Genomic DNA, 23730 nt, shown 5'->3' on the forward strand with positions numbered 1-23730 from the left:
GTCGGCTTCTCAGCCCCAGCCCGGCTCTGCTGCCTCCTCTCCACCGCTTCCTGCTCTGGCTTCTGGCACCCGGGCCGCGCGCATGCGCATTAGGGCGCGCGCGCGGTCATTGACCCTTTCTTAAAGGGCCAGCGTCCACTGACAGGAAATGAAGCACACAGGTACAGGGTATAAAGGGGTTTAGTGTCCAAGTGGCCGGGGCCTGTTCTTCGTGTTTCCCAAGCTAGGAGTCAGGTCTCCTTGTGTTCCTGTGAGATACTTACCTCTCTCTCTTCTAGAGCCGATCCTGCCTTGCCGCCCGGTCCTGCCGAATCCCGAACCCCGAACGCTGCCTATCTGCCATCCTGACAGTCCGTACCATCTCTGATCCCTGCGGTGACCCGTCATCTCACTCCAACGGTTCCGGACCCCGCCTGACATCATCTCGGCTTCCGAACCTGAGCTCGTCACCCGGACTACCATCAGTGACTCCGTGGTCCCAGGGACTTCTCCATTATACTCTTGTGCACGGACTGTCCTGCTATCTGTAGTGCTCCAGCTACCGGACCCCTTACCATCATCAAGGAGTTCGGCCCAGTGGATCCACCTCCTGGGTCTGCCCGTCCACCTGGCCCTAACAGTAAGAACAGGCCATGGATCCCGCTGAAGCACTAGCAGCCTTACAGGAGGAACTCTCACGCCAGCGTGAGACTCAGACCCGCATGCTGCAATTCATGTCTTCTGGGGACGCCCGCCTGAACACGCTACAAGCGTCAGTTACATCTTCAGCATCTCGGGCTTCCACTAGACAATCCACGGCTCCAGCTCCCGTGGCAGCCTCTTCGGATGCTTCCAGACTACGTTTGGCCTCACCACCCCGGTACGCCGGAGATCCCAAGACCTGCAGGGGATTCATAAACCAATGCTCCCTCCATTTCACGCAGCTGCCGCATTTGTTTGCCTCCGACCAAGCCAAGGTCGCCTTCATCATGTCCCATCTAGAGGGTGAGGCACTGGCGTGGATGAACCCCTTGTGGGAAAGGGAGGATCGTGTGACCACGAACATCCAGGAGTTCCTGCAGGCATTTCGTGGCACCTTTGACGAGCCCGGACGCACCTCCGCGTCTGCCTCATCTCTTCTCCGGTTACGTCAGGGGACTCTGACGGTGGGTCAATACGCCATCCGTTTTCGCACCTTGGCTTCGGAACTCGGGTGGAACAACGAGGCCCTAACCGCTGCCTTCTGGGAAGGTCTCTCGGGTCGAATTAAAGATGAGCTGGCCGGTCGTGACGTACCGTCCACCCTGGATGCCCTGATTACCCTAGCGACTCGAGTGGACATTCGCTTTCAGGAGCGGTCCAAAGAGGTGTCCCGTGAGAGACGTCCGGTACGGCATTCCTCTCCTCCGCAGAAGCCCACCGTACTCCAGTCAACGGCATCTGGTGTCTCCGTCCACGAGCCCATGCAGATCGACCGTGTGCGGCAGTCTGAACAACGTCGAGCAGAGCGGCTCGCCAAGGGCCTCTGCTTCTACTGCGGAGAGAGCACACACCTGCTACGCTCCTGTCCAGAGAGGCCGGGAAACTCCAAAGCCTAGGGTTGGTAGGAGAGGCCACCCTAGGTGCTGGGACTCTCTCAGACCCGGTTACGTGGACTGTGCAAGTGACAACGGGAGAGACGCGGTTCACGGCTGAGGCGTACCTCGATTCTGGGGCAGCAGGCAATTTCATCCAGCAGGCCACGGTGGACAAGTACCAGGTGCCTGTTACTCCACTTGACAAACCCCTCGTGATAGCCTCTGTGGATGGGAGACCCCTCTCTGACACCATCTCCTGGATCACCAGGCCGGTCGAACTGCGTATCGGTGCCCTGCACACCGAGAACATCGCTCTCTACGTTCTTCCACACATGTCTCATCAAATCCTGCTGGGACTTCCCTGGTTACGGACACACGAGCCATCAGTCAGCCGGGGCACTGGTGAAATCACCCGATGGGGCTCTTCTTGCCATGAAAACTGTCTGAAGACCATACAACCCATCCGACGACCTCCGGTTCCAGAGTCCCTACCGGGACTGCCCTCGGCCTATTGGTCCTTCGCGGACGTCTTTGATAAAAAGGAGTCAGAGGTACTTCCGCCTCATCGTCCTTACGATTGTGCCATCGACCTGCTCCCGGGAACTACACCACCTCGAGGACGGATATATCCACTGTCTCCAGCCGAAACAAGGGCCATGTCTACTTACATCACAGAGAGCCTGGCTAGGGGATTCATTCGGAGATCCTCCTCTCCTGCTGGAGCAGGCTTCTTCTTCGTTAAGAAGAAAGAAGGCGACTTACGCCCATGCATAGACTACCGGGGTTTGAACCAAATCACCGTGAAAAACAAGTACCCTCTGCCGCTCATCCCCGAATTGTTTGATCGGCTTAGAGGAGCTCGTGTGTTCACCAAGTTGGATCTTCGGGATGCCTACAACCTTGTCCGCATCCGCTCTGGGGACGAATGGAAGACCGCGTTCAATACTCGCGATGGGCACTATGAATACTGCGTGATGCCCTTCGGCCTGTGTAACACACCAGCAGTCTTTCAAGAATTGGTGAACGACGTTTTCCGGGACCTTCTCTACGTCTGTGTGGTGGTGTATCTGGATGACATCCTTGTCTTCTCTCCGGACCTCCAGACCCACAGAGAGAACGTGCAGCTGGTTCTACAAAGATTGAGAGAGAATCGTCTGTACGCCAAATACGAGAAGTGTGTCTTTGAGCAGTCTTCTCTCCCCTTCCTGGGTTACCTCATCTCCGATACCGGACTGCAGATGGATCCAAAGCAGGTCTCCTCCATTCTCAACTGGCCTCCTCCTTCTGGACTGAAGGCAATCCAACGCTTTCTGGGATTCGCCAACTATTACCGCCAGTTCATCCCTCACTTCTCTGCTCTGACTGCTCCTCTCTCCGCCTTGACCAAGAAGGGGGCTAATCCAAAGGACTGGTCACCTGCGGCCGACGCCGCGTTTGGCTCTCTGAAGCGGGCATTTGCCTCCTCTCCTGTACTCCACCGTCCGGAGTTAAACCACCAGTTCACCTTGGAGGTGGATGCCTCCTCCTCGGGAGCCGGAGCAGTGCTCATGCAGAAGTCCTCCTCCGGGAAGATGGTGACTTGCGGTTTCTTCTCCAAGAGCTTCTCAGCGCCTGAACGCAACTACACCATCGGTGACTAAGAGCTATTGGCAGTCAAACTGGCTCTGGAGGAATGGCGCTACCTTCTGGAAGGAGCAGTGTACCCCATTATTATTTACACGGACCACAAGAACCTGGAATACCTGCGGTCTGCTCAGCGACTGAACCCACGGCAAGCCAGGTGGTCCTTGTTCTTTGCCAGATTCGATTTCCAGCTCCATTTCCGACCCGCGGACAAGAATGTACGAGCAGATGCCTTGTCCAGGTCATTCATGCCCATGGAGCAGGAGGAGGAGACATCCCAACCCATCATCTGTCCTAGTAAAATCATTCCGGTCGCCCCTGTCACCCTGGCCCAGATACCGCCCGGGAAGACCTATGTCTCTGAGACTGACAGGCAAAAAGTGTTACACTGGGGCCATGCCTCGAAAACAGCCGGTCATGCTGGTCAGAAGAGAACTTGGAGTGCGATTGTACGTCATTACTGGTGGCCATCCCTTCGCACGGACGTCGCTGCTTTTGTCTCTGCCTGGTCCTCTTGTGCCAGGAACAAGACGCCCAAACACCTGCCATATGGCCGTCTTCTGCCTCTGCCTATACCCTCAGTTCCGTGGCAACACATTGCGATGGACTTTATTACGGACTTGCCATTGTCCTCCGGACACACAGTCATATGGGTCGTGGTGGATCGGTTCTCTAAAATGGCTCATTTCGTCCCTATGGCTGGACTGCCCTCTGCCCAGGAACTCGCGGACGCCTATATACATCACATCTTCCGCTTGCATGGCTTTCCATCACACATTGTGTCCGACAGAGGAACTCAGTTCACCTCCCGCTTCTGGAGGGCTCTCTGCAAACATCTGGGAGTGACTCTGGACTTCTCTTCAGCCTACCATCCTCAGTCGAACGGCCAAGTGGAATGGGTCAATCAGATTCTGACCTCCTTCTTACGTCACTACGTCAACGCCCATCATGACGACTGGTCCACGCTTCTTCCTTGGGCTGAATTCTCCCATAACCACCACGTCAGTGAGTCCTCCTCCAGCTCTCCCTTCCATGTCGTTTACGGACTTCAGCCTTCCGTCCCATTGCCTGTATCCTCTTCCTCGGAGGTCCCTGCTGCTGATGCTGTAGCCCGTGACTTTACAACCATTTGGGACTCTGTTAAGGCGTCCCTTGCACGTGCCTCCCTGCGGATGAAGAGACACGCAGACAAGAGACGTCTGGACCCTCCGTGTTTCTCTCCTGGAGATCTCGTCTGGCTTGCTTCCAAGTACGTCCGATTGAAGTTACCATCCTACAAGCTGGGTCCTCGCTACATCGGGCCGTTTAAAGTTCTCAGCAAGATCAATGAGGTCTCCTACAAGCTACAGCTCCCGGCCACGATGAGGATACCCAACTCCTTCCACGTCTCCCTGCTCAAGCCGGTTGTCCTTGGTCCCTTCTCCGCTGCTGCCAGTTCGGCTCCTCCTCCTATTGCCGATGACGACATCTATGCGGTAAGGGATATCGTGGCCATGAAGACCGTACGGGGTCGACAGTTCTTCCTGGTGGACTGGGCAGGGTATGGTCCTGAGGATAGGTCCTGGGAGCCCCGGGAGAATGTGGGCACTCCTCTGATCCGTGCCTTCTTGTCCCGGTTGCGGGGAGGGGGGCGTGGGGGGGGGGACCGTCATGCTCCCCGGGTCCCCTGCCCTGCTCCCCGGCTCACCCGCCACGCTCCCCGCTCTCCTGCCTCCATTGCCTGCACCCCTCAGGCGTCCTGGTCCCCGCTCCCGGCGCCCGTCGGCTTCTCAGCCCCAGCCCGGCTCTGCTGCCTCCTCTCCACCGCTTCCTGCTCTGGCTTCTGGCACCCGGGCCGCGCGCATGCGCATTAGGGCGCGCGCGGTCATTGACCCTTTCTTAAAGGGCCAGCGTCCACTGACAGGAAATGAAGCACACAGGGACAGGGTATAAAGGGGTTTAGTGTCCAAGTGGGCGGGGCCTGTTCTTCGTGTTTCCCAAGCTAGGAGTCAGGTCTCCTTGTGTTCCTGTGAGATACTTACCTCTCTCTCTTCTAGAGCCGATCCTGCCTTGCCGCCCGGTCCTGCCGAATCCCGAACCCCGAACGCTGCCTATCTGCCATCCTGACAGTCCGTACCATCTCTGATCCCTGCGGTGACCCATCATCTCGCTCCAACGGTTCCGGACCCCGCCTGACATCATCTCGGCTTCCGAACCTGAGCTCGTCACCCGGACTACCATCAGTGACTCCGTGGTCCCAGGGACTTCTCCATTATACTCTTGTGCACGGACTGTCCTGCTATCTGTAGTGCTCCAGCTACCGGACCCCTTACCATCATCAAGGAGTTCGGCCCAGTGGATCCACCTCCTGGGTCTGCCCGTCCACCTGGCCCTAACAATATACATGTAGTGATGCAACCATGAGAAGCACCGCATCCTCAGCCACAACTCTGGCTGTGGCTTGCAGGGGTTGCAGGTTTGCAGTTCGCAAGAAGGGTTGCCTAGCCAGGACCTTTTTTGAGCCTGCAAAGGATGACCAAACTTTCATTATCTGTCAATGTTGTAAACAATGACTTTGCAGAGGCAAAAGTTCAGATAATTTTACTGCTACATGCATGAACCAGCAGATGCGCAACCAATATGCATTAATATGGGAATCTTACTGCTCTAAAATGTGGACTCCCGGGCCTACCCAACCACTGGCCACCAAATCAACCACGTCGGCTCCTTCTTCAATGTCCTGCAACACTGTCGAAACTATTCTTACACAGGTCTCCGGCCGCAGAACCTTCACTTGTTTACCCGCTAAAGTCGGGTTGAATGAAAGCCGGTCAGCTGTTATGGAAGTGACCATGCCTGGTGTTTTTGACCCATATGTGACACCAAGCACACCACATGTTTCTTAATCCAGCATTACATCTCCACCTACACCTTCCTCACAGTCCACTGGTTGGTCATGTACATTTTACTCCACCCTCTCTCAACACAGCATCCAGACCTCAGTTCCACAGTTTTGGTTACATAAAAAAAGAATTTCTTCCCACACACGCCAAAGCAAAAATCTTGAAGTTCACCATATCTAAATTGTTGGCCATGCAAATGCTACCTTTCTGCCTGGTGGATACAGACGGTTTCCAAAACCTGATAGCCATTGCAATCCCCCAGTACCAGTTGCACACTCACCATTACTACCCTAATAAAGCTGTGCCTTCACTACACTATCATGTCACAGACAAGATTACCTTTTCTTTGAAAAACTCTGTCTCCCAGGGTGAATTTCACCACTGACACCTGGACAAGCAAGCATAGCCAGGGGTGTTACATCTCTCCGACTGGGTACTGGGTTACTCCAGTAGCTGCGGGGGGAGGTGGGAAAGGGGCTGCTTCCCAAGTCTTCAAATACTATAGGCTTGTAGGACAAACCTTTGAATCTTCCGCTTCCTCCACTATGGCCCCCACCTGTGCCTTCAACCTCTCCTTTAATGTAACTTTCATTTCAACATTTCAGAGAGAATGCCTCCATCTCTGAATGGCTCAGCCAGGGCTCAGCACAATCAGGCAGTGCTAAAATGACTATCCATTTATAGAACACAGTCATACAGCTGCAGAGTTATGGACTGCCATCCAGGCCGAGTTTCATCTATTATATCAACACTTGAAAAAACATATGAACTCATTTTTTCAAAAAAGGAGCAACAAAGTCCTGCATATAATCCATATAAATTTTATTAATGTACACTCACTCAAACATAAAAAGATGTATGCAACAAACAGACAGAGATTAGCAGCATAATAGTATTGCACATATATCCGATCCACAAAAGTGACTAGTGCTGTGCAAGAATGCAATTAGTAATGCCCTATGAGGTCAGTATAAGGGGTTCTAAGCCTAAACCAATTTACCACCAGAAATAATTAGCAGGCTGACCACCAACAACTAGACATCCAGCAACATCCTATATTATTGCATACAAAATGAATATATAAATCACCAAATCACTACATGGGTCTGAATACCGTATCACATTACCCAGTTTGCAAAAGAATGGTGGCCTTAGTCTTAATGCGTCCATAGATGGCGCTACAGTCCCATAGATACACAGGACCGATATATAGGTAGTAAAGTAAATGAGTCGGCCGGTGCCTGCAGAACTACTCCCCCCCCAGGGGAGGAAACCGTGTACTAGCAGACACCGAAACCGGCAAAGTATGAGCACCAAAAAACCACCATTCAAGAGCATAACAATGCTACGTAGAAGCGGGAAGCGAAACGTACGTCGGGGAAAGAGGCTAGCAGCGTGTCTTCACAGCATTCCCAGGTAATTGTTATGCTCTTGAATGGTGGTTTTTTGGTGCTCATACTTTGCCGGTTTCGGTGTCTGCTAGTACACGGTTTCCTCCCCTGGGGGGGAGTAGTTCTGCAGGCACCGGCCGACTCATTTACTTTACTACCTATATATCGGTCCTGTGTATCTATGGGACTGTAGCGCCATCTATGGACGCATTAAGACTAAGGCCACCATTCTTTTGCAAACTGGGTAATGTGATACGGTATTCAGACCCATGTAGTGATTTGGTGATTTATATATTCATTTTGTATGCAATAATATAGGATGTTGCTGGATGTCTAGTTGTTGGTGGTCAGCCTGCTAATTATTTCTGGTGGTAAATTGGTTTAGGCTTAGAACCCCTTATACTGACCTCATAGGGCATTACTAATTGCATTCTTGCACAGCACTAGTCACTTTTGTGGATCGGATATATGTGCAATACTATTATGCTGCTAATCTCTGTCTGTTTGTTGCATACATCTTTTTATGTTTGAGTGAGTGTACATTAATAAAATTTATATGGATTATATGCAGGACTTTGTTGCTCCTTTTTTGAAAAAATGAGTTCATATGTTTTTTCAAGTGTTGATATAATTGTATAATGGGAGTGTCCATAAGTATTAGGACCGGCCTTGTGTTAACCGAGTTTCATCTATGACTGTCTCCACTGAACCTGGAGCCAGAGAAGGCCGTGTGCGATAACAGAGCAAACTTGGCGGTGGCCCTTTGCCTGGGCGACTTCACACATTTACCTTGAATAGCTCACGTCCTCAACCTGTTTGTAAAGAAATTTATAGCACTTTATTGCGGCCTGGATGCGCTGCTGCAGAAAGGACGATCACTATGTACTCACTTTCACCGTTCGCACCCCGCGGCTAATCGACTGGCAACTGATCAAAGGTCTTTCAGCCTACCGGTTAACCGGATGATATGCAATATTCCAACATGGTGGAATTCCATTCTGTACATGTTGCAGCGACTGTGGGAGCAGCAGCGAGCCCAGATCCACTATACAATGATTTATAGCCTGGGCGTATGCAGTGCAGATGTGGTGCAAACCATGATTGCGGAGGGGGCACAGATGAAGGACCTTTGCACCCTTCTGCACATGTTCGAAATGTCTACAAAGATGGTTAGCACTGACAATGCCATCATTAGCATCACTATTCCAGTGATCTACATGTTAGAGCACACTTTGAATAGTCTGTGGAAGAAGGTGGTGTGCCCAGAGTAATAGGAGGAATGTCATGTGTATAAGGTAGGCTCAGGGTTAGCTTTCTCATTTTCCATCTCAGACCATGCACATTTAAATGTTGCTTTTTTATTTTTGGCACTTTAGGGTTAATTTCTTCCCTGGTGCAGCAGCAAACTTGCTCAGATGTTGTCAGTTGAGGACTTCCAGGCTGTATTTGGTCCTTCTGCTTCCTGGAGAGGTTGCAAGTTATTCTATTCAGTTAGGAGCTTGCCAGGGAGCAGAGACAAAGTTTGTTACTACTGCTGCTATCTGCTGTGATTATTGTAAGTTGTTTCTACTACCTCCTTTTCTTTGTACCCTTACCCATACTCCTTTAGTTAAAATCTGGTGCAGGTTTCAGGTGTTTATGAGTTTTCATATACCCCCGTTAGTCATTTATTGTTGGTGGGTTCTTGGGATCTCAGTCCAGGTCTGTTCCCTTGGTGGTCGGAACTTAGTCATCAGGGCCAGAACAGGTCACAGGGCTACATTGGAGGCTTGACCCTGACTACCATTAAGTCTACCATCAGCATAAGGAACAGAAAGGGACCCAAGCCTTAGGGCTACTTTGCACGCTGCGACATCGCTAGCATCGGCTAGCGATGCCGAGCGCAATAGTACCCGCCCCCGTCGCACATGTGATATCTTGTGATAGCTGCCGTAGTGAACATTATCGCTACGGCAGCTTCACACGCACTTACCTGCCCTGCGACGTCGCTCTGGCAGGCAACCCGCCTCCTTCCTAAAGGGGGCGGGTCGTGCGGCGTAACAGCGACGTCACACGGCAGGCAGCCAATAGAAGCGGAGGGGCGGAGATGAGCGGGACGTAAACATGCCGCCCACCTCCTTCCTTCCGCATAGCCGGTGGAGGCAGGTAAGGAGAAGTTCCTCGCTCCTGCGGCTTCATACGCAGCGATGTGTGCTGCTGCAGGAACGAGGAACAACATCGTACCTGTCGCTGCAGCGAAATTATGAAAATGACCGACACTACACAGATCATCGATTTACGACGCTTTTGCGATCGTTTATCGGTGCATCTAGGCTTTACACGTTGCGACGTCGTTACTGGCGCCGGATGTGTGTCACTTTCGATTTGACCCCGACGATGTCGCAACGTGCAAAGTACCCCTTAGGGTTGGACAAGGATCCCTTGTACCATTCTTATCTCCCTGTACCAAAACAAGGAAGCAGAGGAGGATGAGGAATGGATATCTTTTCCTGTAAGGTCCTCCAGACAGTTGTTGCACAGGCGGGTGTCACGGAAGGGTGGAGTCTATATTTATCAAGGTGGGCTTTTTGTAACAGAAAAATTGGTAGTGAAGGTGCAGGAGCTGAGGTTGGTGGTTGGTGAGAGGGGATGGAGGAGGCAAGCTTGAGCGTTATCCCACCACCAACACAATATGGACTTGGACCTCATGGAAGCGTCTGACAACTGAGTGCCTTCTTGCTGCACTATCTACAACATGAGGTCCATATTGTTGGGATTAGAAATAATGCTGTCTACTGTGTTGCCATTCTGTTAGATCCATGGTATAAGAGTAAATTTAGTAAGATGCTACCCACCTGGAAACACAAACAATGGAAAGAAGAAAAGGATTAATCTCTTGTGCCGTCAAACTAGGCCAGATGATTTAGATAAAATATGATTTATTGGTCAACGCGTTTCAAAGCCCTCAAAGGCTTCTTCACCAGGACAATCATATACAGGTAATACAGGTAAGCAGTATAAAGGCACATATATACTGTATATATATATATATATATATATATATATATGGTTCAATAAATGAGGGGGCGAGTGTTCACAATGATCAAAATGGACGTCAGCGGATGACAAAGAAAAAAAAAAGAAAACGAAAAAAAGGATTGAATAACATGTCGCTGAAAAATAACACAAATTAGTTGTTAAAATTCTCAAAAAACTGCTGTAAAGAAATACAATATGATAAACCCCATACAAAATAAATATAAATCAATAGGGATCAGAACACCAAAAATAAAAAGAGAATTTGTACATTGTTTGTATCTCCACGTGGGTTCCGCAGCGGCCTTCAGGCATTTTATAGTGGTTGTGACATGCACAACCGCATGAGGTGAGCCTCTCTGAGTTGTTTCTCTTTTAACTTTAATTGGATAAGACCCTATTTTGCGTGATTTCTCTTTCCAGCTCCTATTTACTCCATCCTGGAAAACAATGCGTGGATGCAGGAGTATAAAAACAAGGTTGTAGACCATCTTAACAGACGTTTTCCCCAAGGCAGCAATGAGGCACGCAGCGTGCATTCTATAATTCCAACCACAGTAATGTAGCAGCAGCAGTTCAAGTGGCAGAAGCAATTTCTTTGAGCTTTGGCAAACATTTTTTAGACCTTCGAATGCACTACCAGAACAGAGTAGAAGTCTGATACATAGTGAATGAATGAAAATGAGGGAGAAGGAGTGTCTAGAGCTTGATATCAATGCCATATGGGGGGGCATTGGACCCTTTTGTATTTAGTCTTCAAAAGTAAAAGAGTGGCCTGAGCTCACCAGTCATGTTTTTGAAGTTATGGCCTGCCTGGCAGCTAGAGTTCTCTTACAAAGGGTCTTTAGCGCTGCTGGCAGTGTATTGATGGATAAGCACATTCGGTTGTCCCCTGAATGTGTAGATCGCCTAACTTTCATAAAAATGAACAAGTTGTGGATGTAATTTGTAGTTTCTGTCATCTTGCTGTCTCTGGTGAAAGTGAAAATGTTGGTTCAGGCCTTGTTACAGGACCGGTCCCAAACATCCATGTTGCGGCGTTCAACTATTTGTAGTCTGTGCCAATTGTTGGCACTTTGCTGTTGTCTGACTTTAATTTTTCAAAATGTGGAGACTCCAAGTAGTGTCTCAAAATTGTCTTTTGCCTGTAGTGCCAAGAGGCCTATGCCTGTCTGTCATCTTGCTGTCTCTGGTGAAGGTAGAAATTTTGGTTCCCGCCTTTTTACATTGCTGGTCCCAGGCATGAATGTTGTGTCGTTAGATTATTTGGAGTCTGTGCCAATTGCTGCCACTTTTTCAGTTGTCTGACCTTAATTTTTAGAAATGTAGAGACTCCAAGTAGGGTCTCAAAGTTGTGTAAGTCGAGGATATCTTCAGCTTACCTGCCACCTGGGCTGCTGGTCCTTGCGGGTGCCTGGGATCCACCGGTAGGTCCCAACCGGTTGAAGGTAAAGGAAAAGGAGAGGAAAAAGATCCGGCACAACCTCCTCTAAATTAAAACCATCCAAACTTTATTTGCGAATATTAAAAGGGTTCCATCCGTGAAAACAAAGAGGGGATATTAACCCATGGAAACTTAATGCGTTTCGGACTTCCACATTAAAACAAAAAAGAGTCCTTAATCATAAGTGAACCATGTATACCACACGGCTGCTAAAATAGACTGTTTCACTAGGCGGACACAAAGGAAAGGCTGGCTACCACTAATTGCAAACATCTGACAATGGGTGTTATCCAACATACATAATTACAAATGGGAAGTTATCCAGGTAACATGCAGTTGTAAAGCAAAATAAAAATTAAATACATGCATATCAAAAAATAAATGAATAAATAAATGAACATATACACCTATAATGTCAGTAAAATTACTCCGACCGATTATATCGCTCTCAAAAAGGGGGGGGGAAGAAGGGTGAAACCATATACATATATAATATATGAATAAATGCACACATGAACAAACAATCCGGTATAGAAGACTGCTCATATACGGGCATATAAACATATAGGCAAAACAGCATGAAAAGGCATGTATGTATTAAGAGAAAAAAACCTCCAATTGTAAGCACACAATATTCAAAAAACATTCAGGGATCATATAAGAATGTTCATCCAAAAGGAGAGAATATCCGGCCCGAAAAAAAGCTAAAGTCCAGATATATATATATTTTCATTCATATAACATGCCCGTATATAAAAGATCATTTCACTATCTCAAGATTACCTATTTTCAACCAAGATAAATACCGGCATTATATCCACATTATGGCGATCATATGTTCATACGTGCCTTGAATAGAAAAAATCCCCCTAACCGGGTATGAAATAGTAGACATCACACCGAATGTCCTCAGCAGATGAAAACATAGGATGCTGGAGTGTAAAAAAATAAAAAATATATATATATATATATATATAATATGGGTGTATCAAAAGATATAGCGTAGATCCGAGCGATAGTTAAAACCGCTAGGGTATCTTGAATCCAGCCGCAGGATCCATTTAGCCTCGGCCAATAAAAGAGCCTGAAACCAATCACCCCTACGGGGGGGTCTGGGAACAGACTCCACACACGTGATTGTCAGGGATGAAAAGTCTGCTGAGTGACACTCGATGTAATGTCTGGTAAGACCAGACAAGGAACGTTTCCTAACTAATGCCACATAATTCAAGGAGGTGCTATCTAGGGCTGCAGATGGAATTCGGACATGTTCAGAAATCCTAGCTCTCAATGCTCTTGAAGTGCAACCTACATAATTTTTACCGCATAATGTGCATGTGGCAACATAAACCACATGTCTCGAAGCACAGTTAATGAAAGATCGAATATTGAAACAATCTCCACTGCTGCTCAAAAAGGATTTGTTATTACGCATAAAGCGACAAAGACTGCAACGGTTAGATCCACACTTGTATGAGCCGGTGATATTCAACCATGTTTTATTAGTTTTCTTAGAAGAATACAAACTAGGGGCTACTAAATTTCCGATGGTACAGGCTTTTCTAGCCACAATATTAATCCCTGGGTGAAGGATCGTATTCAAGGTAGCATCCTGATATAAGAGGGGAATAAAACGCTGAATAATTCGCTTTATTTGAAAAAAAGTCAGTACTAAACGGAGTAGAAAAGGTAACCCGGTTTCTAGGGGTGGTCACTATTGAGTGATCCTCTAACGCAGGGGTCGGGAACCTATGGCTCGCGAGCCAGATATGGCTCTTTTGATGGCCGTATCTGGCTCGCAGACAGGGCTCCTACCTGTCTATGGGAAGGATGCATGCACCGCGCTCCATCAGGCCGCGGTGCACGCTGATATTGGTAGTTCTTTGATGGCCTGATAAGCATTGGCGGCAGTGGTGAGCGGCAGGGAGCATGGACTACATTTCCCATAACTCCCTGCATAGCCGCGCCGTCTGCAAGCACGCACCTGCGTCCAGGGCCGGCGTCAGCACCCAGCAAACCCGGGCAAATGCCGGGGCCCTGGATAGCCGGGGGGGGCCCACTCGGCCTTGTCAGTTCTCCTGTCCCTTGGCCGGGGCCCACTCGCCTTTATAGTTCTGCTGCCCCCGGCCGAGTTCCGGGGACCGCAGTCCTCGGCAGCAATCTGCGGCGCCGTCACTTTAAGGCGCGCAGACATCCTGTTTTGAATTTCATCTGTGGGCGGAGCTACTGCCTTCCCAGTCCCACAGATGAAGGAGGCGAGCTTCTGTCCGGCGCTGTGTGGGCCTCCTCTCCACCGTGACCTAATCGGGTAAATGCCCTCCCCGCCTCCCCATTATGGGCCCCGGTGAGCTGCTTCTAACCCCCCAGATGTATGCCCTGCCAATCCCCCCCCCGCCGATTCCGCGGGTGCTGGCCCCACCGATTCCGTGGGTGCTGGCCCCGCCGATGCCGCGGGTGCTGGCCCCGCCGATGCCACGGGTGCTGGCCCCGCCGATGCCGCGGGTGCTGTACCCGCCGAGCCGCGGGTGCAGGCCCCACAGAGCAGCAGAGTTTTGTGTATTTGTCTGTATGTAGCAGAGTTGTATGTGTTTGTCTGTATGTAGCAGAGTTGTATGTGTTTGTCTGTATGTAGCAGAGTTGTATGTGTTTGTCTGTATGTAGCAGAGTTGTATGTGTTTGTCTGTATGTAGCAGAGTTGTGTGTGTTTGTCTGTATGTAGCAGAGTTGTGTGTGTTTGTCTGTATGTAGCAGAGTTGTGTTTGTCTGTATGTAGCAGAGTTGTGTGTGTTTGTCTGTATGTAGCAGAGTTGTGTGTGTTTGTCTGTATGTAGCAGACTTGTGTGTGTTTGTCTGTTTGTAGCAGAGTTGTGTGTGTTTGTCTGATTGTAGCAGAGTTGTGTGTGTCTGTTTGTAGTAGAGTTGTGTGTGTTTGTCTGTATGTAGCAGAGTTGTGTGTGTTTGTCTGTATGTAGCAGAGTTGTGTGTGTCTGTTTGTAGCAGAGTTGTGTGTGTTTGTCTGTATGTAGCAGAGTTGTGTGTGTTTGTATGTAGCAGAGTTGTGTGTGTTTGTCTGTATGTAGCAGAGTTGTGTGTGTTTGTCTGTATGTAGCAGAGTTGTGTGTGTTTGTCTGTTTGTAGCAGAGTTGTGTGTGTTTGTCTGTATGTAGCAGAGTTGTGTGTGTTTGTCTGTATGTAGCAGAGTTGTGTGTGTTTGTATGTAGCAGAGTTGTGTGTGTTTGTCTGTATGTAGCAGAGTTGTGTGTGTTTGTCTGTATGTAGCAGAGTTGTGTGTGTTTGTCTGTATGTAGCAGAGTTGTGTGTGTTTGTATGTAGCAGAGTTGTGTGTGTTTGTCTGTATGTAGCAGAGTTGTGTGTGTGTGTTTGTCTGTATGTAGCAGAGTTGTGTGTGTTTGTCTGTATGTAGCAGAGTTGTGTGTGTTTGTATGTAGCAGAGTTGTGTGTGTTTGTCTGTATGTAGCAGAGTTGTGTGTGTTTGTCTGTATGTAGCAGAGTTGTGTGTGTTTGTCTGTTTGTAGCAGAGTTGTGTGTGTTTGTCTGTATGTAGCAGAGTTGTGTGTGTTTGTCTGTATGTAGCAGAGTTGTGTGTGTTTGTATGTAGCAGAGTTGTGTGTGTTTGTCTGTATGTAGCAGAGTTGTGTGTGTTTGTCTGTATGTAGCAGAGTTGTGTGTGTTTGTCTGTATGTAGCAGAGTTGTGTGTGTTTGTATGTAGCAGAGTTGTGTGTGTTTGTCTGCATGTAGCAGAGTTGTGTGTGTTTGTCTGTATGTAGCAGAGTTGTGTGTGTGTTTGTCTGTTTGTAGCAGAGTTGTGTGTGTTTGTCTGATTGTAGCAGAGTTGTGTGTGTTTGTCTGATTGTAGCAGAGTTGTGTGTGTCTGTTTGTAGCAGAGTTGTGTGTGTTTGTCTGTATGTAGCAGAGTTGTGTGTGTTTGTCTGTATGTAGCAGAGTTGTGTGTGTTTGTCTGTATGTAGCAGAGTTGTGTGTGTTTGTATGTAGCAGAGTTGTGTGTGTTTGTCTGTATGTAGCAGAGTTGTGTGTGTGTGTTTGTCTGTATGTAGCAGAGTTGTGTGTGTTTGTCTGTATGTAGCAGAGTTGTTTGTGTTTGTCTGTTTGTAGCAGAGTTGTGTGTGTTTGTCCGTTTGTAGCAGAGTTGTGTGTGTTTGTCTATTTGTAGCAGAGTTGTGTGTCTCTGTTTGTAGCAGAGTTGTGTGTGTTTGTCTGTATGTAGCAGAGTTGTGTGTGTGTGTTTGTCTGTATGTAGCAGAGTTGTGTGTGTTTGTCTGTATGTAGCAGAGTTGTGTGTGTTTGTCTGTATGTAGCAGAGTTGTGTGTGTTTGTATGTAGCAGAGTTGTGTGTGTTTGTCTGTATGTAGCAGAGTTGTGTGTGTGTGTTTGTCTGTATGTAGCAGAGTTGTGTGTGTTTGTCTGTATGTAGCAGAGTTGTGTGTGTTTGTATGTAGCAGAGTTGTGTGTGTTTGTCTGCATGTAGCAGAGTTGTGTGTGTTTGTCTGTATGTAGCAGAGTTGTGTGTGTTTGTCTGTTTGTAGCAGAGTTGTGTGTGTTTGTCTGATTGTAGCAGAGTTGTGTGTGTCTGTTTGTAGCAGAGTTGTGTGTGTTTGTCTGTATGTAGCAGAGTTGTGTGTGTTTGTCTGATTGTAGCAGAGTTGTGTGTGTTTGTCTGATTGTAGCAGAGTTGTGTGTGTCTGTTTGTAGCAGAGTTGTGTGTGTTTGTCTGTATGTAGCAGAGTTGTGTGTTTGTCTGTATGTAGCAGAGTTGTGTGTGTTTGTCTGTATGTAGCAGAGTTGTGTGTGTTTGTATGTAGCAGAGTTGTGTGTGTTTGTCTGTATGTAGCAGAGTTGTGTGTGTGTGTTAGTCTGTATGTAGCAGAGTTGTGTGTGTTTGTCTGTATGTAGCAGAGTTGTTTGTGTTTGTCTGTTTGTAGCAGAGTTGTGTGTGTTTGTCTGTTTGTAGCAGAGTTGTGTGTGTTTGTCTGTTTGTAGCAGAGTTGTGTGTGTCTGTTTGTAGCAGAGTGTAGTACCATTGTTTCAGTCCAGTTGTGGCTTTATACAGCAGGGAGGAGCATTCCTTGCTGTACTAAGTGAACATTGGAGCGATTGATCTGTCAATGGCCCTTTAAACATATTGTACGGCTCTCGCGGAATTATATTTCAAAATATGTGGCGTTTACGGCTCTCTTAGCCAAAAAGGTTCCTGACCCCTGCTCTAACAGATCAGATCTATTTCTACTAGCTGCTATGGAAGTCGCTCTATTAAGAACACGATTGGAATATCCCCTTTCACTAAGTCTATGCTTAATACGGGCTGCCTCATTATTATAAGACCCCTCCAATGAACACAATCGTTTAGCCTGCAAAAATTCCCCCACGGGTAGATTAAGCAAAGTGTGAGGCATATGGCAGCTACTAACGTGGAGGGAGGTATTCCCACAAATGGGTTTCCTATACAAAGAAGAGTGAATAACACCTGACGAAGGATCACCAGACAGCAAGATGTCCAGAAAGGGGGCCGAATCCATGTGTAAATTCATAATAAATCTCAAATTGAGAGAATTCCCATTAAAATAAACATTAAGGGCTTCCATGGCCTGCTGGGGGGAATTATGACCATCTGCCCTACATATTAGGATCTGGTCATCAATATATCTTGCGTACCAAAAAATCACATCCAAAAATGGATTATTAGACACATAGACATATTGTTCCTCCCAGTAGGCCATGTAAATATTGGCCAGAGCACATGAAAAACTCGCCCCCATGGGGCAACCGGCTGTCTGGAGAAAAAAGACCCCATTAAACTGAAAAAAATTGTGAGTCAACAGGAAACCAGTGGTCATGAGAATGAACTCTTTAGTTATATCATCCAATGGGCTATATTTCCCCAAGTGAAAATATAGAGCTTGGAGGGCCTCTCTGTGTGGTATACTGGGAAATAACGAATTAACATCGCTCGTTATCCAGAAAAGGTTGTCAGACCATGGTATTCTTCCCAAACATTGTAACAAACTTTTGGTGTCCCTTATATATCCAGTAGTTCGCTTCATGAGAGGCTGTATATAATGATCCAACCAATCACTCAGGTTGCTGGTAAGGGACCCAGTACTGGCAACTATAGGTCTTAGAGGGGGGGGGAAATGCCCTTGTGGATCTTCGGAAGACCCTGGAATATGGGACAGACCGGAGAATCAACAAGAAGATATTCAAAGGTTTTTTTATTCAAAGCCCCCCATTCAAGTCCCCGTGATAGTAAAGTATGCATCTTGGTGGTGAAATCAGGTGTAGGGTCACAGGGAAGCCGTCTATAGGTAGAAGTGTCACTCAAAATCGTATTGATCTCCCTCTCATACAATGTGCTGTCCAGCACTACCACTGAACCCCCCTTGTCTGCCTTACGAACAACAATGTGATCGTTACCCTTAAGATCCTTCAATGCTCTCCTCTCCAAGGGTGATAAATTATCATGGGTTTGAGTATTCTTAGAAAGCAAACCCCTTACCTCAGATTCTATGAGGTCTTGAAATGTGTCCATAACAGGAACTCTAGAGGTGATAGGATAAAAGGCTGGACTTTTAGTGACAAAGGGAGGGGGAGCAGGAGTATTCAAACAAGTATCACTCAACTCATACAATTGTGTTGTTGCAATTTGCTCCTTTAAGCTCAAACACATTGGAATCTGAGTGGAGTCAGTATTCACAGGATCCATTGTATCCCTGTCAGTTGTGTCAATATCATCAGTAGTCGAAAAATGCCTCTTAATAGTGAGATTCCTAATAAATTTGTTTACATCCCACAAAGTTTGAAAAAGGTCCGCCCGATTATTAGGGGCAAAATTAAGACCCTTCTGTAGAACCTCCATTTGAATAGAGCTTAAGGTACATGCTGATAAATTGAGTACAGGAATATTCAGTGAGCTATGACATGTTAGTTCCTCCAATATCTGCGTTTGTTGGGACGGAGATAATATCTGCTTCCCCCCCGTTTGTGTTTTCTGCCCCCTCTTCGTGACCTGCGCCTGCCCCTGCTGAGTTTTTTGGGGGGCGTGGGGTATAAGACCCTCGACCGGACTCGTATGAGCTAACACTCCCGTCTGCAGACTCATTATCAGTGGAGGAAAAATAAACAGTTTTCACACCCTGCGTTTGCTGGTTGCGTTTTTTCAAAATAGATTTAGTCTTATTAGTCAAATGCCAGGTGTACACTTGTTTGGATTCATAGTCCCTAGTATCCCTGTGATACTTATTTTGTTTCAGGTCTATGATATCTGACTCCACTCTATCAATAGTATTTTTCAATTTCACATTAAATTTATCAAACTCCATAGGGTTAAATTTTTCAACCAAAAATGCATGCATAGTTTTAATCTGAGTGTCCAACTCCAAAATACGTTTTTGTTCCTCCTTAATAATGAGATTCATCAAGCTGGAGGAACAAGCCCAAAGTATCAAATTCCAGTCTTCCAAAAATTGGTCAGAAAAGATATGGGTAGGAGACTTCTTAATCCTTAGGCCCCTGGGAACCATTTGCATCTCCACATATTTGCTCAAAGTCATTGAGTCCCACCAGGTTTTGAGGCGTTGAACAGATAACTTCTCAAGGTCCCAAAAGGTATATGTCTCCTTACCCTGGGGATTATCCTCCACTGTATGATAGGATGAGGTTTGGCCTGAAAACACATCGTCCAATCTTTTCCTATGTATCTCATTATCCAAAAAATCCAAAGTGTCCATGTCCATGAACAATGAGAGCTCTGTGGTATAGATCCTCAAGGTACAACACGGATGGAAAAATCCCGAGGAAAGAGCGAGGTGCAGATCCGCAATCAAGGAACAAGAATGTGTATATCAATATTTCACACGCAGCCACTCCAAGGGTCGCAGGGAGCACAAAGAAAGGGACAGGAAACCAATAGTAGAAGTCGAGGATATCTTCAGCTCACCTGCCACCCGGGCTGCTGGTCCTTGCGGGTGCCTGGGATCCACCGGTAGGTCCCAACCAATTGAAGGTAATGGAAAAGGAGAGGAAAAAGATCCGGCACAACCTCCTCTAAATTAAAACCATCCAAACTTTATTTGCGAATATTAAAAGGGTTCCATCCGTGAAAACAAAGAGGGGATATTAACCCATGGAAACTTAACGCGTTTCGGACTTCCACATTAAAACAAAAAAGAGTCCTTAATCATAAGTGAACCATGTATACCACACGGCTGCTAAAATAGACTGTTTCACTAGGCGGACACAAAGGAAAGGCTGGCTACCACTAATTGCAAACATCTAACAATGGGTGATATCCAACATACATAATTACAAATGGGAAGTTAGCCAGGTAACATGCAGTTGTAAAGCAAAATAAAAATTAAATACATCTTTTGATACACCCATATTATATATATATATATTTTTTTTATTTTTTTACACTCCAGCATCCTATGTTTTCATCAGCTGAGGACATTCGGTGTGATGTCTACTATTTCATACCCGGTTAGGGGGATTTTTTCTATTCAAGGCACGTATGAACATATGATCGCCATAATGTGGATATAATGCCGGCATTTATCTTGGTTGAAAATAGGTAATCTTGAGATAGTGAAATGATCTTTTATATACGGGCATGTTATATGAATGAAAATATATATATATCTGGACTTTAGCTTTTTTTCGGGCCGGATATTCTCTCCTTTTGGATGAACATTCTTATATGATCCCTGAATGTTTTTTGAATATTGTGTGCTTACAATTGGAGGTTTTTTTCTCTTAATACATACATGCCTTTTCATGCTGTTTTGCCTATATGTTCATGTGTGCATTTATTCATATATTATATATGTATATGGTTTCACCCTTCTTCACCCCCCCTTTTTGAGAGCGATATGATCGGTCGGAGTAATTTTACCGACATTATAGGTGTATATGTTCATTTATTTATTCATTTATTTTTTGATATGCATGTATTTAATTTTTATTTTGCTTTACAACTGCATGTTACCTGGCTAATTTCCCATTTGTAATTATGTATGTTGGATAACACCCATTGTCAGATGTTTGCAATTAGTGGTAGCCAGCCTTTCCTTTGTGTCCGCCTAGTGAAACAGTCTATTTTAGCAGCCGTGTGGTATACATGGTTCACTTATGATTAAGGACTCTTTTTTGTTTTAATGTGGAAGTCCGAAACGCGTTAAGTTTCCATGGGTTAATATCCCCTCTTTGTTTTCACGGATGGAACCCTTTTAATATTCGCAAATAAAGTTTGGTTGGTTTTAATTTAGAGGAGGTTGTGCCGGATCTTTTTCCTCTCCTTTTCCATTACTCTCAAAATTGTGTCTTGTCTATACTGGCAGGGGTGTGGGAGCAAGAGGCCTAATCCTATCACTCATCCACATTTTGATTTTTAAAATGGAAATGCCAGGCCATTTCCTGTGTGGAAGACAACACAATCAGGCAGTGCTAAAATTAATATGCATTGAATAACGTAGTCACACAACTACAGATTTTTGAACCTCTATCCAGGCCGAGTTTGATCAATGGCTGTCTCCACTGAACCTAGGCCGTGTGCAAATATCGGTGAAAACCTGGTGGTGGCACTACTCCTGGTCGACATCACACATGTGCCTTGCATGGCTCACGTTCTCAACCTTGAATGCGCTGCTTCAGAAGGCACAATCACTCTGTGCTCATTTAAAAATGGAAATGCAAAGTTACACCCTGTGTGTTGCATGGACCATACCTCACTGTTGTGCAAAGACACTATGGGGGGCAATTGATTGCACTGTCCTGCTGTCTGCCTAAAGTGTTTTTAAATATCAAGACTCTAAGATGGGTCACGAGGTGTGTCTTCTCTGTACTACCAGGAGTGTGGGAGCAAAAGGCCTAATCCTGTCACTCATACACCTCTTTATTTTTAAAATGGAAATGCCAGGCGACATCCTGTGCGTTGCATGGACCATACCTCCCTGCTGTGCAAAGACACTATGGGGAAATGGATGGGTAGTTGTATCAATTGATGCCTCTCTCCTGCTGTCTGCCTGAAATGCTTTTAAATATCAAAACTCCAAGATGGGTCTCCAAGTTGTGTCTTGTATATACTGGCAGGGGTATGGGAGCACCACACCTATACCTGTCTCTCATCAACCTCAATATTTCTTATTTCAATCGACTATGAAGCTAATAATAGGCCAAAACAGTGGGGCTGCACTGGAAAATATGCTTTTGATTTTTTGGAAGCTTTTTGTCCCCCTAAAGGTGCTTTCTTTGCCTTAGGTTTGGCCTCCCTTTGAATTCAATGGGGTTCAAAATGGTTCGATGAACAGTTCGGTGAACATAGGGAAGTTTGCCAAGGCTCGGCGAACTGAACTTTAATAGGTTCGCTTATGTCTACCCATGACATGCTCTGTACCTCAAGGGTCATCTCTCTGTCTCGGTGTGCAAACCTGCATCCTTCTCTGTACATTTGCCTCTAACAGCCACGAGTGAAGCAGAAATCTGTCCTCTTAAATGCCACTGTCAATCTTTGTTGTTCTGACCCTTCAGTGGCTTTTCCACCACACGATCACCGGATGCTGTGGAATTGCAATGTATAGAACCAATGATCAGTATAAAGTAAAATTAAAATGTTTTAAAAAATATGAAAAAAATAAATTATATATATATATATATATATATATATATATATATATATATATATACAGTGCCTACGAGTAGTGTTCAACCCCCTGCAGATTTAGCAGGTTTACACATTCAGAATTAACTTGGCATTGTGACATTTGGACTGTAGATCAGCCTGGAAGTGTGAAATGCACTGCAGCAAAAAAGAATGTTATTTCTTTTTTTATTTTTTTTTTTTAAATTGTGAAAAGTTTATTCAGAGGGTCATTTATTATTCAACCCCTCAAACCACCAGAAATCTGTTTGGTTCCCCTAAAGTATTAAGAAGTATTTCAGGCACAAAGAAAAATGAGCTTCACATGTTTGGATTAATTATCTCTTTTTCCAGCCTTTTCTGACTAATTAAGACCCTCCCCAAACTTGTGAACAGCACTCATACTTGGTCAACATGGGAAAGACAAAGGAGCATCCCAAGGCCATCAGAGACAAGATCATGGAGGGTCACAAGGCTGGCAAAGGGTACAAAACCCTTTCCAAGGAGTTGGGCCTACCTGTCTCCACTGTTGGGAGCATCATCCGGAAGTGGAAGGCTTACGGAACTACTGTTAGCCTTCCACGGCCTGGACAGCCTTTGAAACTTTCCACCCGTGCCGAGGCCAGGCTTGTCTAAAGAGTCAAGGCTAACCCAAGGACAACAAGGAAGGAGCTCCGGGAAGATCTCATGGCAGTGGAGACATTGGTTTCAGTCAATACCATAAGTAACGTACTCCACCGCAATGGTCTCCGTTCCAAACGAGCCCGTAAGGTACCTTTACTTTCAAAGTGTCATGTCAAGGCTCGTCAACAGTTTGCTCATGATCACTTGGAGGACTCTGAGACAGACTGGTTCAAGGTTCTCTGGTCTGATGAGACCAAGATCGAGATCTTTGGTGCCAACCCCACACGTGACGTTTGGAGACTGGATGGCACTGCATACGACCCCAAGAATACCATCCCTACAGTCAAGCATGGTGGTGGCAGCATCATGCTGTGGGGCTGTTTCTCAGCCAAGGGGCCTGGCCATCTGGTCCACATCCATGGGAAGATGGATAGCACGGCCTACCTGGAGATTTTGGCCAAGAACCTCCGCTCCTCCATCAAGGATCTTAAGATGGGTCGTCATTTCATCTTCCAACAAGACAAC

Source organism: Anomaloglossus baeobatrachus, chromosome 1 (assembly GCF_048569485.1).
Source record: "Anomaloglossus baeobatrachus isolate aAnoBae1 chromosome 1, aAnoBae1.hap1, whole genome shotgun sequence".
NCBI classification, from domain to species: domain Eukaryota; kingdom Metazoa; phylum Chordata; class Amphibia; order Anura; family Aromobatidae; genus Anomaloglossus; species Anomaloglossus baeobatrachus.